At 38.7% G+C, this 18,175-nt stretch overlaps 1 protein-coding gene across 1 annotated transcript in view; it reads right to left on the reverse strand.

The window, feature by feature from the left end:
- Nucleotides 1-17,951, reverse strand: part of LOC129731381 (protein yellow) — a 54,361-nt gene extending 36,410 nt beyond the window's left edge. The window contains exon 1 of the mRNA XM_055691351.1: nucleotides 17,466-17,951. The gene's annotated coding sequence lies outside the window, so the exon portion shown is untranslated. The remainder of the gene's footprint in view (nucleotides 1-17,465) is intronic.
- Nucleotides 17,952-18,175: the final 224 nt, after the last annotated feature.

Below are 18,175 nucleotides of genomic sequence, written 5' to 3' on the forward strand. Positions count from 1 at the left end.
GCTAGTCACTGGTTCATGTTTTGGGGTTTCGCGGCTGTTTTCACAGTTCTCTTTACGTTACGTATGGCAAAGAATGATCGTTGAATCGAGCTATTCGAGCTGTTGTTTTTATACTATCAGATAAGGCTGGTGGGTAGTATATATACAAATTTTGGAATTGTTGGGAAATACATATATCATAACAATAGAAGAATAAGCTTGGATTGCAACAGATAAACATATTGTTGATCAAATAAGTTTAAGTTTTAAGGTGCGCTGCATCTTAGAGAAATCTAAACCGATTTGGCAATGCCTTTCTCGTCGAGCAAATTGAACTTCAAGCAAATAGCAAAACTTCTAAATTAGATTGCGCAGAGAAATGCTAGTTTTACCACTTGACAAACTTGGTAATGTTTTGAATGCAAGAGCTTAAATTGGTTCAGCCGCTACTGAGAAAATTAGTCAAGTTTTACCCACAACATTTGCATAAGGATCCTCCGTTTTTGGAACAAAATCGATTGGTGTATATAACATTGCTTTATGCATTTTAATATCAAAATCAAAATCTTTCCTGCAACTGTAGGGTGGATTCAGTAAACCAATGATTAATACTTCACCTCGCGTGCAAACAAACTTACTCTACCAACATGCCGTGCTCTCACCAACAATTTGTAGAGTTTCCTGTCAAACTCTAGAGCAATCATCGAATACAATATCGAACAATGATTGAACTGGCTATTACAAGCAGGAGTGAATGTGGTTTATTCTTTGCCACCTTGGCTTTAACATGTGCGAGGTTTGCGCAATTTGAGAACATCATTTTTTAAGTGATTGTTGACACTGAAAGTCTTACGATTGGTGTGAGTACCGATTGTTTTGGTGGTTAGATGGTTCAATAGTACTCGCGATTCAATGATGGCACGGTTTAGAAAGTAACTTGAAAGATAAATGATAGAGACCCGTATTATGAAAGCGAAATATTATGACGTAAATCGAAATACGGGATTTTTGGCTAACATCTACACAATCAACAGGCAACACAATCCAGCAACATTCAAACAGGTTTTAATAGGTCTCAACTACTCACCAATGACACATTTCAGCGCTACGAGACACCATGCGGAACCTTTTTTTTGTCAATTATTAGTTATTTTACCAATGATGTCTAGCTAGCAGTATTTTTTTGGACAATGATGAATATTTCTTCGATTCGTTTAATTGAATAATTAAATTAGTGTTTTAAATTAAATGTAAATACAATGTTACTAGATAAGGTGTTCAATGACACACGGTGATTTCGAAATGATGTCATCGTAAGCAGTGACAAATCGCTGTACTCAAGTTGAGATTAAAACTTGTTTCACAACGAGGAATGGTTCATAACACTGCCGCATGTTATACAGTTGTTGGATACTTTTTAATAAAATTGAACGTCAAAGTTATGAGTATTGGTATATGACATACGATTTGAGAATAACGTCAATAAGAAATCTATATTTGAACTGAATTGTTACAAAAAAAAAGAATATATATATATATATATATATATATATATATATATATATATATATATATATATATATATATATATATATATATATATATATATATATATATATATATATATATATATATATATATATATATATATATATATATATATATATATATATATATATAGATAGATAGATAGATAGATTTATTATTTACGTTATTTTTTGAACGCATGTCAGATACCAATACCCATAACTTTATTGTTTAATGCTATGAACAAGTATTCAGTATAATTAAATACTTTTGCTTTTAAAAACATAAATCTTAATGCTTAATTCCACTTATTAGGTTCTGTTCCACTTATTAGGTTCTGGGTGTGTTTTCATACCACTCCAGGACATAATGGCACGAAGCTAGATCCGACCAGAAGAATGTAGGGCTTTCGTGTTGTGGAATTGATCTCCTGAAAATTCGTGATAAAAAATACTAATTAAAAGATACTGATCTCACAACACTAGGTAATGTTTACGTGTCCTAAAATGCAACTTTTCAAAAATTTAAATGCCTGTCAAAGTTAACCTTTGCATGCCCCTTGCAATTTTACATATTTTCGGATAAATTCTTCTAACTTAGTCAAAACTCAATCAAATTTAATCAAACAAGTTTCCAAATAACAAAAAAAGTATTGAATTTACTTAAAGTAATCTAAATTAAGGGTTAATTACGTTAAATTTGGAGAAGTAGGTAAAGTTGGCTAAAAGCTCAAAAAATATAATTTTCAACAATGAGTGTTCCATACCATCGAAGTAATACTGATGAATTCGCAGGAAACCACTAAGATTTTAATTTCAGAGTTAGTTTTTGAGTTTTTGTAACAAACCGAATTGAAATCGATCTAACGATGATCAAATGAGAGCAAATTTAGCAAACTGCAGCTTGTGAACCAAAATGAATGAATTTTAACCTGAAATACCGTTATTTTCGTTTCCAAACTAGCTGTGATTGATTTTTTTCAGTTCAGAAATCATTATTTATCATGATCATCTCGAAAAAAAGCACATTTAATAGAGTGTATGGATTTCAAGGGTGATCAATTTCACCTCGATTTATCTTATAGTACCTTATAGAATTCTCGAATTTATTACATGAAGTAGACGATAAAATTTTACCAATACTCATAGACGTTTTCTAGAGCACATACCAGTACTTGTTTTAAATATATACTATTACGATAAAAATGCACATGAAACTAGTTAGTTGGAAAATATTATAAAAATTGATCGATTTCACCCCGTTCCATGGTAGTCACGAATGGCGCACTCTGTTTGCCACATAAGCAGATCGCTTGCGAAATCATGGATTTCGTGGCAAACTTTGAAAGTTTCTGCTTTCTCACTTCTTTCAGAACATCCAACTTGTGCTGAGCAGTGAAGAACAGTAGCCCCGGAATCTGCCGGAAGTCCGCCTTTACGTAAGTCTCATCATCCATGATTAGATAATGCTTCATCAGTATCTGAGGGCACAGTCAGGGCCAGCGTCACATTATTTTCCCGAGTGAGGCGTAACCGGAGAGGGGGGAGGGTGTGACCTTCTGATACCTAAACATAATTTTTCGAAAAATCGACAGTACATTAACAACAGGGTGCCAATGTAAAATGAATGTATAAGATAAATTTTCGAAAATATTTTCGAATTTGGTTCAGTGGTACTGTTTGCATTGAAAAAATGGACTTTTTTCGGATGATGATAGAAAAAAACTAAGATAGATAATTTAGTTTAATGAGTTTCCCATGGAAGGAAATTATAACACCTCACTAGCAAAAAAATAAATTCCACGCTCTTGCAAGTGGCCTTCCGGAAGTTTACCGGAACATTCACCATGGTGGACGAAAACATACGTGTAAGCATGCTTTTGAGTTCTTTATTCGCTTTATTTATCAATTCTTCCTCAACTTTCGCAACAAAATTGTTGGAGTAGGTCTTACGCATCTGGTTTGCTTAGAAATTCTGGATGTGACGCAGCTGGGAGACGTTGGGCAGTTTGGCCGACCTGAGTACCACATCGAATTTCAGCCGCTCCATCTCCTCCAACAATTGTTTCGAGTAGTGTGCCGACGCCAGATCCGACCAGAACACCGCGTCCGTCGTCGCCCTTATGGTATTTCTTGATGAACGACGTAAATTCCAGCAGGCACTTCGTACTATAAATTTACCGTTCACGGCCAGTACGGAGTGAAAGATGAGCGGATTTGACATCCCTTTCTCGCTGATTGTCAGCCACAGCAGTACCTTTTTGGGGAACTTGGTGTGTGAAATGAACTTCAACTCGGAGCTAACTTCCTTTGTGGGGGAAGTCAAATACGAAGTGCCCTACCAGTCGTTGCCATTCAGGGTGAGAAAGGTCTCATCGTTCATCATCATCGCCACCTCGCGGTTTGCCAGGAAAATCGACTTGCCTGTCTTATTAAGCCGCAGTCGCTGCGTCATCTGCTGCTCCGATATCAATGGACGGGACTTCCGCTCCTAACATGTATGCTCATGTTTGCCAGGTACTTTCCCACTGTTTGGCAGGTTGCATGATGTTGGCGTTACGTTACGTTTAAAAAAACCACTTTAGTGTATTTTTATTTTTTTATTAATAATTTCCATTTTGCGTCTGCAGCTTTGAAAAGCTAGATATGAATATCGCAACGTAATTGATTCGATTCTAAACAATAGCAGTTTTTTTATAACTTTTGATTCGGCACAAATCAGAAAAACACTTTTTTCGCTACAACAAGTCTGGTATCGATAAATCAGAAAAAAAAACAAATTCGGGAACAATTAAGAATTGAATCGGAACAATTGGCAACGACCTAGGTGACAAAATGAAGATGACGATTGGAAGCAAGGGTGCATATTCAATTTTGGGGCGTCAATTCAATTTATTTGGCCACGATAACTCGCTCCACAAGTACAATATTGAAACAAGATGTACGATTGGAAGCTCGGTACATGAAACTAAAGATCGCTGAACGCCCCATGTGGCGACCGCATTCTGTTGGATCAGCTAGATCCCCACCATTCCGACATCGTTGCGCCCCAGGAGCTTTGCCGGAAAGGAGAGAAGATACGGAGGATTTGTGACCGCAGAGCACAGTACTACTACAGCGGTGGCGCAACCAATGAGATGCAGAGCCGTGTGATCAAGTTGCAGGCGATCGGCGACATGTTGTGCTTGTTGAGAATAAAAGGCCGGTTCTACAACTAGACTATCCTTAATGTGCACTACCCTCACGAAGGAAGAACTTATGTAGAGAAAAAAGGATTCCACTCTGCGATAGTTGCTCGCGTAGAGACATCAAGATCGTCATCGGGGTAATGAACGCTCAGATTGGTAGAAAAAGACATATACAAGCCCGCACAGCCTGCACACCGTGACGAACGACAACGGCCAGCGATGTGTCAGCTTCGCAGCTCCCCGAGGACTGGCAGTCCGAAGTACCCTTTTTCCCCGAAAGGATATCCGCAAAACCACCTGTAAATCACCTGATTAACAGCAAACCAAGTTGACCATGTTCTCATCGAAGACTGGTTCTTTTCAGACGTCACAAACGTACGCACCAAGCGTGGTGCGGATATTGGCTCGGACTACTGCCTAATTGCGGTATCTTTGCGCTTAAAACTGTCGAACGTATACCACGCGTGACAGCGCCGAACCCCGCGGCTCAACATTAAGCAGCTAGGAGTCCTCCTAGGCTGCGAAGAAATACGCACAACAGCTCGAAGCGGTACTACCCATGGCGGAGGGGCTTGGTGCATCGCCTGTCGAGGACGGCTGGTGCAGCATTCGCACAGCTATCGGGAAGACCGCAACGGCGACACTAGGAGTGGAAGCAGTGAGTGGCAGAAACAAATGGTATGACGAAGAGTGCGAGCGAGGCACCGGTAAATAAGAAGAACTGAATCTGGCGATATATCTGGGCAGGTCAACGAGAGAGAACAAGGTCAATTACAAAAGGGCACGGAACGACATGACCACGATTCTCAGGCGAAAGAAGCGCCAGCAAGAGAATCGTGAACATGAGAAGCTGGAATAGATGGACCGTGCCAGTGATACGCGGAGGCTCTATGAGAAAGTAAACCAGTCTCGCAGAAGCTTTATGCCACTATGTGTCACTTTTAACCAGGAACGCCAGAAGCGAAATTGACGTTGTACAAAACCCTGATAAGACCGGTAGTCCTCTACGGAATCGAGACAACAACACTTCTCGCGGAGGACCTTAACGCTCTTGGAGTTTTCGAACGGAAGGTGCTGCGGACTATCCACGGTGGAATACAAAGAGACGACGGAGACTGATGAAGGTGCATGAACCATGAGCTGCACGTGCTGCTTGGAGAGAACCCCATTTCACACCAGGCGATAGTCAATAGGTTGCGGTGGGCCGGTCACGTTGCAAGGATGCCGGACGACAACGCCGGAAATCACATATTTTCAGCAAGAACCCTGCTCTGCAGCGTGCACGATAGCACGACCACATCGAAGAAGACTTGCGGATGATGATTCACCTGGGGAACTGGTGAAACATATCCCAAAACCGAGCAACATGGCGACAACTTCTTGATACAGCACGAGCCACCACGGGCAACGTTTTTTGGGTAAATGAAAACGGGTCAATTTTTTTTGACATATCTCTGCTGACATTTGAGTGAAATCTGAAGTGAAGTGGAAGTGAAACAAATTTTTCATGAATTTATAGCTTATACTCTGATTATAATGCTGTTGTAAATAAGGTCAAAGTTTTATATATTGTGATAACCATTGCAAATTTAATACAGTATTTGAGTAAATAAATAATTAAATTTTATTTATATGCTGCCATAAACGTTTGAAAGGTATATCTCAAATGATCTGAGCCACTCAAAACCCAAAATGAAATTCCCAGTTTTTTTCCCGGTTTTTCCGGTTCGTTCAAATTTTTTGCCTGATTAATTGTACTTCTGAATTCTGTAGCTTTCCACAAGTTAAGGAATAAAAAGACGTGACTTTCGATTTACATCTTAATATTTTTTTTTTCCTCACATAAGCACATCTTAATATGCTCAACGTCACTACTTAAACGTGTTACGCCTTATTGAATTTAAAAATCAAATAGCAAAAATTCGAGAAATGTGACGGACTCATCTTTTTCGAGAGAAGATCTTGTCTACGAGTATTTTTTAAACAACGCATATAATACTCATTACCGGGGACTCCAAGGCCAAATTAAGTTTGAAGGAACCACTCTTACCTCAACCATATAAGAATCAATATATAAAAGAATTATGTTATACATTTCTTGCAAAACAAACTTCAATTAAATCAGGCCAATCAGATTTTCAAAACACTTTAAACATATTACTTCAAAAGCGCACGCATCTCTTCATTCATCAGTGCTGCCTTTTTATGGATGTCCGCGAGAAATTTTGCCTTTTTGGCTTCTATCGTTTTAATGGCACTGACATTTTTTTCCGGGCTTCTTCATCTTGATTTGACTGCTCCTTCTGCTTTGTCTTCATCAATTTAAAATCAACGACTTGGTGATATCAATTTCGTACACTTCACCGGCATCCTGTACTGCATCGTACACAAAGCGCTGTTCTACGAGGCTTTCCTAATCCATGTGGCATTGCCAAGGGATATAATCAAAGTCTTCTTAATAAACATGGTCAAGTCAGTAAGTTTCTTGCCTGAACCGGCCATCAGATCTCTCCAAAAACTATTAAAGCGCTTCTCGCTACGGTGGTAGGAAATCAGTAATGTCTTCATCGAAACAAATGCACCATTTTGCACGCCGTCATGGAAAATCCGACTGCCATAAGATTGATCGGAAGACAACTGAGCATCACCCATACAACTGTGTCTTGGCTGGTAAAGTCGTTTAAGGGGTTATATACCTTTTTGGTTTTAAAAAAACCGAAAAAAAATTTATGGCATTATCTGCAAATACAACATTGTGAGAACATTTTCACAAATTTTCATAAAGATCTGAGCAATAGAAAGAAAGTTAGAGCGATTTGCAGCGCGCCTCGCCACGGCCGCATAAGCTAAACTTGAAACTTTACACGCGATTATCTCGGAATAGTATTTTCCGAAAAATGACTTTGCCGTGATCCTGACTGCGGGAAAATTACTGAACCGATTTCCTTCATCTCTTTTTTAAATTTTCGTTATTAAATTCGCCGGTCCTTGAACGATCGCTTTTTGAAACATACAGTTACATTTTGTCGCAAAAAAATTTTTAATGCAATTTTTAGCGCTCAAAACGTGCATTTTTTGGAAAAAACATTCCCGTTTGCACTGAAAACAAAATACTCATAAAAGCGATCATTCAAGGACCCGGCACACTTGTAAACTAATGAAATAATATGAGTTTTTTGATTTCGGTTGACTCGCTGAGTCTCTATCAGGATCACCGCAAGCCTCCGCAAAAAAATGGTGTTTCGGGGAAACGGCCATTACTCCAGTAATAATTGGTATATCTCAAAATCAAACGTATTTTTTTGTTGTTGATAAACTGTACTTTCAAAAAAATACCACTTTGATACAATGAAAATTGTGATATGCACTTAAAAATAAATTCAAACTTCCCTCATTTTTCTCGACCGAGAAGGTATATAACCCCTTGAGGAGTCCCAGACGACCGAGCGGCGGGCTGGAAGTGGAAGAAAATCGAAGACAGCGGACCCTGTGAAGGTCCGAAAGATGTTGAATTATTTCAAGCGTATTCCGAACCTTTCGATTCGCGGCGCGGCTCTGAAGGCAAAGTGTTCCGCCTAGTTCGTTTAGCAAATAATGAAACGAGCTGGGCTTCGTATATTAAGGTTTGGAAGGCACCGAACCGGCGTGATCAACAAAACAGAGTGGTTAACGATAACGAAACCAACATCGGGACAGACGCAAAGCAGATACTGGGGCTGGAATTCTACGTTGCCAAATCACAGTTTGATGTTCCAGGAGACATAAGGAAGAAGAAAGTGGACAAATTCGCCAAAAAATGCATGCTCTGGTGGTAAACTGAGTAAACCGTACATCGTACATCACAACGGGTACCATCAACAGCGAAATGTACCGCACCGAGTGCCTCCAGAAGCGTCTATTACCCTTTCTGCGGTCCCACGAAGGCGAGGCATTATTTTGGCCGATCCTGGCATCATGCCATTAGGCGCGATCGATGTTGGATTGCTATAGAGCCAATAACGTATTTTTTGTACCAAAAGCCACCCCCCAATTTCATAATGAAAGCCAAAGCTCGAAAATCGTCCAAGGTATTTAAGACCGAGTTTGGGTTGAGATAAAAATGGATGAATGTGACTAAAAATGTCGGCTCCACTGTTGCGCAAAAGGTTATAAGGGGTCTTAAGGAAATGGTGCGAGATTTCAGCGAAGGGAAGGAAATTAAATAAAGTAATTATGCCGGAACACAATTTATATCTATTAGTTCATTCCCTGAAAGTTACAAGAAAATCCGAATTAAATAAATTTTCGACGAACACTTGTCTGGTGCGTTTTTTCGAGTACAAGCCTTACCCAGCAGTATTGTGTTCTCTTGGCGATATTCAGTGGAATTCCCGGTTTTTTTCCCGGTTCTAAACAATTCCCGGTTGGGTGGCCACCCTGCCAATAGTTCTCTATGGACTTTAAACCGTGACTCTGCTCACAGAGGACATACGCGCACTGGCCGTATTTGAACGGCAGGTGCTGTTGACAATATTTGGTAGAGTCTAAACTGAAAGCGGATAGCGCAGAGGCGTATGAATCATGAGCTGCAGTCATTACTTGGAGATATTCTCATCATGCACCTGACGAAGGTTGGGAGGCTGTGGGCTGGACATGTCGCGAGGATGCCGGACGACAGTGCGGTAAAATCGGTTCTTCTCAAGGACGCCACCGGCACCAGAAACAGTGGAGCCCAACGTGATATGTGGCTTAAAGCGGATCTGCGAGTATCGAGACGCCTAGGAAACTTGCTTGTGGATGACCATCGTGCCTTTGGGATTTTCTAACGGAAGGTGCTGCTTACGATCTACGGTGGGGTGCAGATGGAAGATGGTACATGAAGACGACGAATGAGCCACGAGTTGCACCAGTTGTTGGAGGAATTCACTATAGTCTATAGGCTAAAATCGGAAGGCTATGGCGGACTGGACATGTCGTATGGATGTTGGACGAAAGCCCAGTCAAAATGGTTCTGGATAACGACCCAACAGGAACGCTGCTTCGTGGTGCGCACAGTGCTCGGCATATCGATAAAGAGCAGGAGATCTTCGTTGCCTACGCAGTCAGCAAGTGTGGCGATAAGCAGCCAAGAATCGAGTACATCGGCTCTTAGATATAGCAAAGGCCCCAGAGGCTTCCGTCTGGTCTGTGAGGTAAGTAAAAAAAACAACGTGCGAATAAATTGTATAATTTCGAGTAAAATGGAGGAATCTATCACCTAAAGCAATGTCGGAATTGCCAATCCTATGGTCATCGTAAACTCGTAATGCCATATGGCAGCAAAATGTATGATTTGTGGTGACTTTTCTCTCACGAAGGATATCAATCAGGCTGTTCATATGCTACTGTTATTTTATTTATAGTTAGGGTTTATTTGTCTTTTCAATGCACTGGTGAGCGACAGAATCATGTCAAGCGAGAGAAACTCACAAATTTTTGACTATCGGAGGTCTTGAAACAAAACCGTCGTTCTTGGAATACTGCTCTAAACAATTCCAGTAGAAAAAAATTGTTCAACGATTGCTCGGCTGGATTTTATTCAGTTCTATTTCCTAATGGCCCTTCATATTTTTTTCTATTAGAAATCCGTCTACAATTGAATTGGCATCAACTACAACTTTTTCCATAACAAGTGAAACTGTTCTCTTCACTAGTTCTGTGTTTTATCATCACAAGACCAATTGGAAGGAAAATCGCTCCAACCTGTTTGAATCTATTATGTAGTTATGCAAGTTATACCACTTAAAATTTATTTCCTACAGGTTTTAGAAAAATGTTTTCAACTTGAATTAAAAACACACACATACTTTTAACTCTGGATTTTGTGTGAATTTTGAAACGAGTCTTTGTGAGATAAAACATAACCGCTTTTGGCATTGTTTGACATCAAAATTTCAACATGAAAACATTTTGAGTTGTGCGGGTGTTGCACGAAACCGGCGATATCCCCACATGACTGTAAGAACGTGGTCGGCACCGTGGTTGGTCTAAAATTGGGTCATTTAATGATGCACAGTGACTTACCACTTTCAGTCGTTCTTTCAGTTGAGTCATTCAGTTGTATTTTTTTTAGATCATTAGCACTTTCTATGAAATTGTTTTGAAAATGTGAGTAATACAGTACTCGCAATACAGTACTAGTAATACTCTACTGAAGCTCAAACAACTAACAACTAAAAAATACACAACTTAGCCTTAAGTTATCGAATCGGAATACCGATGCCAATTAAGTAGTTTAGTTTTTTTAGAAGTACACTGCATGCATTTTCATGATCTAATTTAATATACTTTGCTTTGGTGTATGCTACAAATATAGAACAAACGGAAAATAGCTAATAATAAATAGCTATTCTTGCAACATACTGTTCTATTCAACGACCCCATTAAAAAAAAACTTTTCAAGTTCAAGATAGGCTGGGCACATTAATTATTCAGTGTACAGCACAAACGCAACCATTTAGACCACGCGTTCTATAGTCACAATGCGTATCTATCATGCATCGCCCCAAACGTTGTTTGCCCATGACCTAGCTCTGTATCTATTACTCTCAATTGTTTAACGATTGTACATAATTTATCATTTTTGGTAGTAAAATTAACATGAAACTGTTTTAAGGCCGATATGTTTCTACGTGAAATAAAATATTCATCTGAAAAATTTACTTTAATTATTTTGGTATCAAATCAACAAAAAAGCAATTTTACTCAAACTATTATGTTGGAATCAGAATTTGTTCATTCGAAAGCGAAAATCGAACGTTGCATTTCGGACGAACTATAACACTATTACTGCGGCTCGATAGACACCAGCAAACCCTACCGCAGACATAGCTTGGCCATCCATATGATGACAGCCGACTTAAATTTAAATCTCAAATTCAGTCCGATCGAACGGGTTTCGCCAGGGAGAGAAACAGGTTTCGTCGACTGGCGGCGTGGCGCGCTCTAGTCGCAGTCATTGAAAACAGTTGGCAACTCAAGCTATGTTGAGAGTTCGTGAAAATATGACTGCATCCGAGGTTAGCTAGGTGCTTCGTATCAGAAGTGATTGGACGGAATTTCGATCGTTAATTGCAAACCGATGCATTCACCAGCCATGAACCACACAAACCACAGCTGAAGGAAGCGCACGGTTGGCGGAACGTCTGACTTGGCTGAGCTTTTTTTCGGATGAAAGCGAAAGATGAGTTCGTCGCTTGCGGTGCTTCACACTGGAAAGTTTGATGATTCGTTACCGGTGAATTTTATGATTAACCAGAATCGGACAAATATTCAGATGACTATTAGGTTATTAGTTTATTAAACAGATTGAAAAGGTAATTTAATTCTTATCTAAAAAGTTCCAATTTATTTTTAATAAAAAATTAGATTCTCTGCAGATATCGATAAAGTTAATCCCCTGACAATTACAAAATTCAGAACTATTTTAGTAAAAATGCTATATCTCGTAATTGGCTCATATTACCTCGGGATGATAGTTGTTTCTTATGTATAATTTTCCAAGGAACACGATGAAATTATCAAATTTAAAATAAAAATGGCTGCATTTGCCGAAAAATGTAAATTAATTTTAAAATACAAAAATAATCTATCTGGCAACACTTCCGGTCAAAAATAATATTTAATCTGGATTCCTTGGTTTGTTTCCTTAAAAATTCACCTATCACTATCTTTCGGGTGTCTTACGTCTATAAATTGTAAAAAAAAAATATTTGAGCAATTCTCGCTGAAACCGTTCTACTGGTTACATGAGGTCTTTCAAAAAGGATATTTTTGTGTCTAAATGATTGAAAGTAGTGAAAAAATGAGAAAAACACTTTGTTTAGTTCATATTGATGGACCCCTCGGGCACAAATCGGTTAAACGGTTTTTACAAAAATTGGTTTTTGAGCAATTCTTGATCTTTTTATTGATTTATTTCTCTTGAATTTGTCGTTGAACCCCCTGCAACCAACACATCGTTTTCAAGAGGAATGATAGAGCTTTCATTTGAAGCAGAAAAAAATTGGCCGCCATCTTGGATCTCACCGCCATCTCGAATTTCATCAGAAAAACGTGTTTTTGAGCAAGTTCGCAACCACCGATTTTAAATTTGACATTAAATTTGACACCATTGAAAAGCTGAGAAAAAATGCTTTAAGATACATTCAAAACATTAGGTGAGCAATGAGGATAGCTTGTCATTTCGGTCACTTTTCAAAATCGAGCTTCAAACAGTTTAACGCATGACGCGCGGCCAATATCAAATCAACGCAATATGCTGAGCCTGTGGTGTGTGTCTGTGTGTAGTGTATATAAGGGGCCATCCATGTTCCACTTGGACAGATTTTTAAGGATTTTGTTAGCCCCCCACCCTTCCCCTCCCCCACAACTGCTCATATAAATTCTCAAAATTTTGTATGGACCGTGGACATCACACCCCTTTCCCTCCTTAAAGTTGTCCACGTGGAATGTGGATGGCTCTGTGACTTTGGGTCTGTTCACAAATTACGTAAAGCAAAAAATCGTATCTTTGCTCCTTTTTACTGCATTCATTACATTCTCAAATAAACAATTTATTTTATCACTCCCTCGCTCCTCCTTGAGTGTAACGTAATTTGTGATCAAGCTTCTCTAAGTTTTTTCTGCTAAAACAAAGTTTGGTTCCCCGGAAGGAGGATAGTTTTCGCGTGTTTAGTATTTAAACAAATTATGTTAGATGTTGTCTTTACTACTGTTATGTACTGTTGTTGTCATGCATTAAACTACTATCAATAAACTTAGGTATGGTAAACCAAGGTATAGTATGAATCAAGTATATCCCGATTAATCTGGAGAAGCTTTGCGTGTGTCAGCGTAAATAAAGTAAGAGTAGAATCATCACTTTTCTGATCCCTAGCTAATGCTTATCGACGAAAAGGGTACGTTTGCTACCTAACGAAATTCAGCCAATTGATTAAAGGCTATTCAAAATTTACGGTGCGTGGGTGCACTTACTACCTGTGAACTAGGAGTACTGACTGTCCACATCATACGCACGCCACAGGCTCAGCATATTACGTTGATTTGATATTGGCCGCGCGTCATGCGTTAAACTGTTAGAAGCTCGATTTTGAAAAGTGACCAGAATGACGAGCTAACCTCAATGCTCATCTAATGTTTCGATTGTATCTTAAAGCATTTTTTCTCAGCTTTCCAATGGTGATGTCGAATTTAAAATCGGTGGTTGCGAACTTGCTCAAAAACACGTTTTTCTGATAAAATTCAAGATGGCGGCAAGATCCAAGATGGCGGCCAATATTTTTCTACTTCAAATAAAAGCTCTATCATTCCTCTTGAAAACGATGTTTTGGTTGCAGGGGGTTCAACCACAAAATCAAGAGAAATAAATCAATAAAAAGATCAAGAATTGCTCAAAAATCAAGTTTTGTAAAAACCGTTTAACCGATTTGTGCTCGAGGGGTCCATCAATATGAACTAACCAAAGTGGTTTTCTCATTTTTTCACTATTTTCAATCATTCAAACACAAAAATATCGTTTTTAACGACCTCATGTCACCAGTGGGACGGTTTCAGCGAGAATTGCTCATTTACGAAGTTTACAACTTTTTTCGTAAAAATGTTATATCTCGTGATTGGCTCATATTACCTCGGGATGATAGTTGTTTCTTATGTGAAATTTTCCAAGGAACACGACAAGATTATGAAATTTAAAATCAAAATGGCTGCATTTGCCAAAAAATGTAAAGTTTGTTTTCAAATACGAAATAATAATTTATCTGGCAACACTTCCGGTCGAAACTTATGTTTTTTCTGGATTCCTCGGTTTATTTTCTCCAAAAATTATCTATCAGTATTTTTCGGACATCTTACGTCTATGAATTGTAAGGAAAAGAAAAAAGAGATTTGTAACAAAAAATGCGTGGCTTTGCAATAAACAGGGGGGTCCCACAGAGCTGGGGGTATTCCAAACGACACCAAATTTGGGATTTTTCCAAAGTGACAGTAGATGAATAATTCTCCCAACTTTGAGCAGAATCTGTGATGGTCGTGTCCAAGTTTGTGCTTTTTCGTGGTCACTTCGTATGGAATGACCCATATTGAAATTTGCTTAGATCAGTAATGCACACACACAATGTTTTATTGATTTCGAAAAGATTGCTGCCATTATTTGGTCCAGTCCCGATCAGAAGAGCATAATAAAATAATTTCAATGTTCTATCTATACGAGATACAAAAAAACATAATTTGACACGATTTTGTATTTTTCCATAGGCTTTTGATAACAAAGTTCTTCTGAAACGAAGTTGTTTTGAACCAGATCTTTCAAATATTTCGTCTCTATCAAAGCGTGTTGTTACTGACAATGTTTGTTATCAACCTGTTTTGTTTGCTATCTTATTTTTATAATTTTTGTTATATTTTCTGCTTTTTTAACACCTAACGGGATCAAATTGAATACACAACCTGAAAGATTTTTTGCAAAACTAACTAACAGCTTCTTTTACAGCTTTGTTTTGCCTTGTTGATCGGGATTGGCGCGAAATTCGTCACAAGCAAGTAATTTAAAAATTTTAATTTGTGAGCGAATAATTAGCAAAACTGGTTACAAACGTAAAAATCTTGAACAGGAAAATGCCACATAATAGTCGATTGGTGAGAGGCACGAATTCACGATAACTTTGGTCATATATATGTCTGAATTTCTTAAATTCTTCACAATCTCTGAGTTTTTTATGTTCCTCCAAATATATGCGTTGAAAGTAACAACCAGCGTAGCGGCTAGTTTAATCAACGTTTTTTTCTGTTATCTGGTCAGTTGACCAGTATGATTAAAAAATTTAATTATCCTTGAAATAAGAAAAACATGACATATTTAGTAGGTGTCTTAGCCAAAACGTTCTAGTTAGCTCAACCACATTCTAGTTTACTCTCCTAGTGGCCAATTCACCGTGATGTCGATGTCGTGCGCGCTATTATTATTGTACCCAGTATGACTACTTCAGTACAACAGCTTCGACATTGAATGAGCACAGGATATAATAGTGAGATGTTCAAATAGGAACGTTCAACATCCGCTTAATATCTCGAGATGCATGATGCGGATGCAAAGTATATGGTTTCGAATACATTGTCTCTGAGAGGCTGGATGACAATCTGTAAGGAAGAGGTTACAATCTTATGAAGTTGTCAGATTTCGCCAAAAAACATTTGATTTGGAAGGCTCTCTTAACCGGTGGTTTAAACAACTGTCAATCAACAAAATGTACACGAACCTGAAGCAACAAACTTGTTCCGTGCTGTTTTGACTTGATTTGGCATTCCATCATTAATGGAAAGGTCACCCAAAATAATGCGAGGAACAGTCGGAAACGAGAAACCATTTGAGGCAAACTGGCGTTTTGAGGCCAAAACTCGGTACCTACTCTGATTGCAGGAGGATGTTTTATTTGTATTTTGTACTCTGTAGGTACTCGTAATAATGCTATCAAACTTAGGCTGATCAGTGATTCACCTTGCTCAGAGTTTCCATGCAACTCATATTATTGAAAATTTTGCTACACGAGCTAGTTTTTGGTATTTTACTATGCATAACATTGAGAATAAATGTCCATATTTTATATATCTTGGAAATTATTAAACCCGAGAAAACCACTCTTTTTTCAGGTATCTGGCTAATTTCGGACAAGCAAAAAGCATCAAGCTATTCAAGGATGCCGAACGACAACCAGGTTGATTGGCTTCTATCCAGCAATCATTCTAGCAACAATAATAGAGTAGCACAGCGTGCACGATGGTTCGATCAGATTGAAGGCGACTCGCGAGTGCAGAGACGCTTGGGATCCTGGCAATGAACAGCCCAAAATCGAGTAGGTAGAATGTAGATAACTTCTTAACACGGCACGAGACACACCAGCAACAACACGCAAAGTGTGAGTTTAGAAGAGCGGAATGTTTTCAAACTTTTGTTTTTAGTTTTTCATGCTGTAAAAATAGGGAGCATATTGGCTAAAATTAAGTGGTCCTTTCACCTTTTTGTTTAGAATGGAATAGAGTTCTTAGGGGCCATCCACATACCACGTGGACAGCTTTTTGTCCACGGTCCATACAAAATTAAAATGGGGGGGGGAGTCAAAATAGTTAAAAATCTGTCCACGTGGTATGTGGATGGCCCCTTACTCAATTGAATGAAATTCGATATGGTTTATTGTAGAAACTGCATAAATTAATGGGTATCAGCTCTATTATCGTCAGATTTTACCTATTGTCGTAGGGGGAAATGGTGTTCAAGAGCAATAGTTTCTTGATGATGGTTCTTTACAATGCAGAGCATCTTATTGAAAAAGATTGGTCTTCTATGACTTTATATACTCCCTGCACGATAATTGGACAAACCAGACGATAATAGAGCCGGCACCTTATTACCATTTTTAAAATTTGATAAGCTTTCCCAAGCTATTGACTGAATCTAACACACTTCAATTTAAATTCTTACCTTCCTTTCAATTCTATCATCGACAGTCCACATAAGCACTGAAGGAAGTTTTTAGTGAAATGTTAAATATGATAGAATTGAAAGGAAAATGGGCATTTAAATAAAGGGCACAAATTGCCTAATCTATAAACTTTCCTTGAACAATCTTGCTAAATACTCTCGATTGCAGTGGAACGATCTAAGCGACAAACGTATTTGTCGATGCCGACTAATTTCTCCACGATGCATTGCCATTATTCTGTTTTGAATTCATGGGTTTTCCACTTATCACCTACATACCTGCCAGTCTGGCTGGCTTGGGAACGAACGCAGCGTGACTGCAGACTTGGATGGGCCGATGAACGCGGCTTTGCTCTGCCCGTCCGAAGAGAATCGCTTGCCGTACGATGCTGAATAACACTAAACAAACTAAAAATGCACACACCAACACTGATGGATTATGCACTCCACTTCGAGCGGCAATATATTTACAACTGTTCAAACAATCACTCTTTATGTTAACTGGTTTGTTGTACCTTATGTCGCATTACACCGTTATAATGCACTACCTACACTTAACGCCGATGCTAGCCCGTGAAGGGAAACTAGGTATTTCACACCAACCGAAGTACAACAGAACATGAACACCTTTGTTTACAAATGGGTAACCATACAACTAGTAGATCCCGCGGGCTTTTAAACAATAAATTTGAAATGCGTGTTTTTGTATTTTTATTATCATGTATTAAAGGCCCTGCAACCAGGGCCAAATGATGATCTGTTCGCGGAGAGAGCAAGACGACGAATGAAATCAGTGGAATGGAAAGTATTTTGTTTTTCGAGTTGCCCTTTCCTTCTTCCATCGTCACACACAGTGCTCCTTATCAATATGCCAAGTATTTCTCCCATGGGCACGCCAACGCTGCTGCTGTTTGTTGGATACGCTATTTTAATGAAATGTAACACTGAGTACAAGTAACGCGACATTCGGGAACGGAGAAATGATCAAT

The sequence above is a fragment of the Wyeomyia smithii genome, chromosome 3, assembly GCF_029784165.1.
Source record: "Wyeomyia smithii strain HCP4-BCI-WySm-NY-G18 chromosome 3, ASM2978416v1, whole genome shotgun sequence".
Classification (NCBI taxonomy): domain Eukaryota; kingdom Metazoa; phylum Arthropoda; class Insecta; order Diptera; family Culicidae; genus Wyeomyia; species Wyeomyia smithii.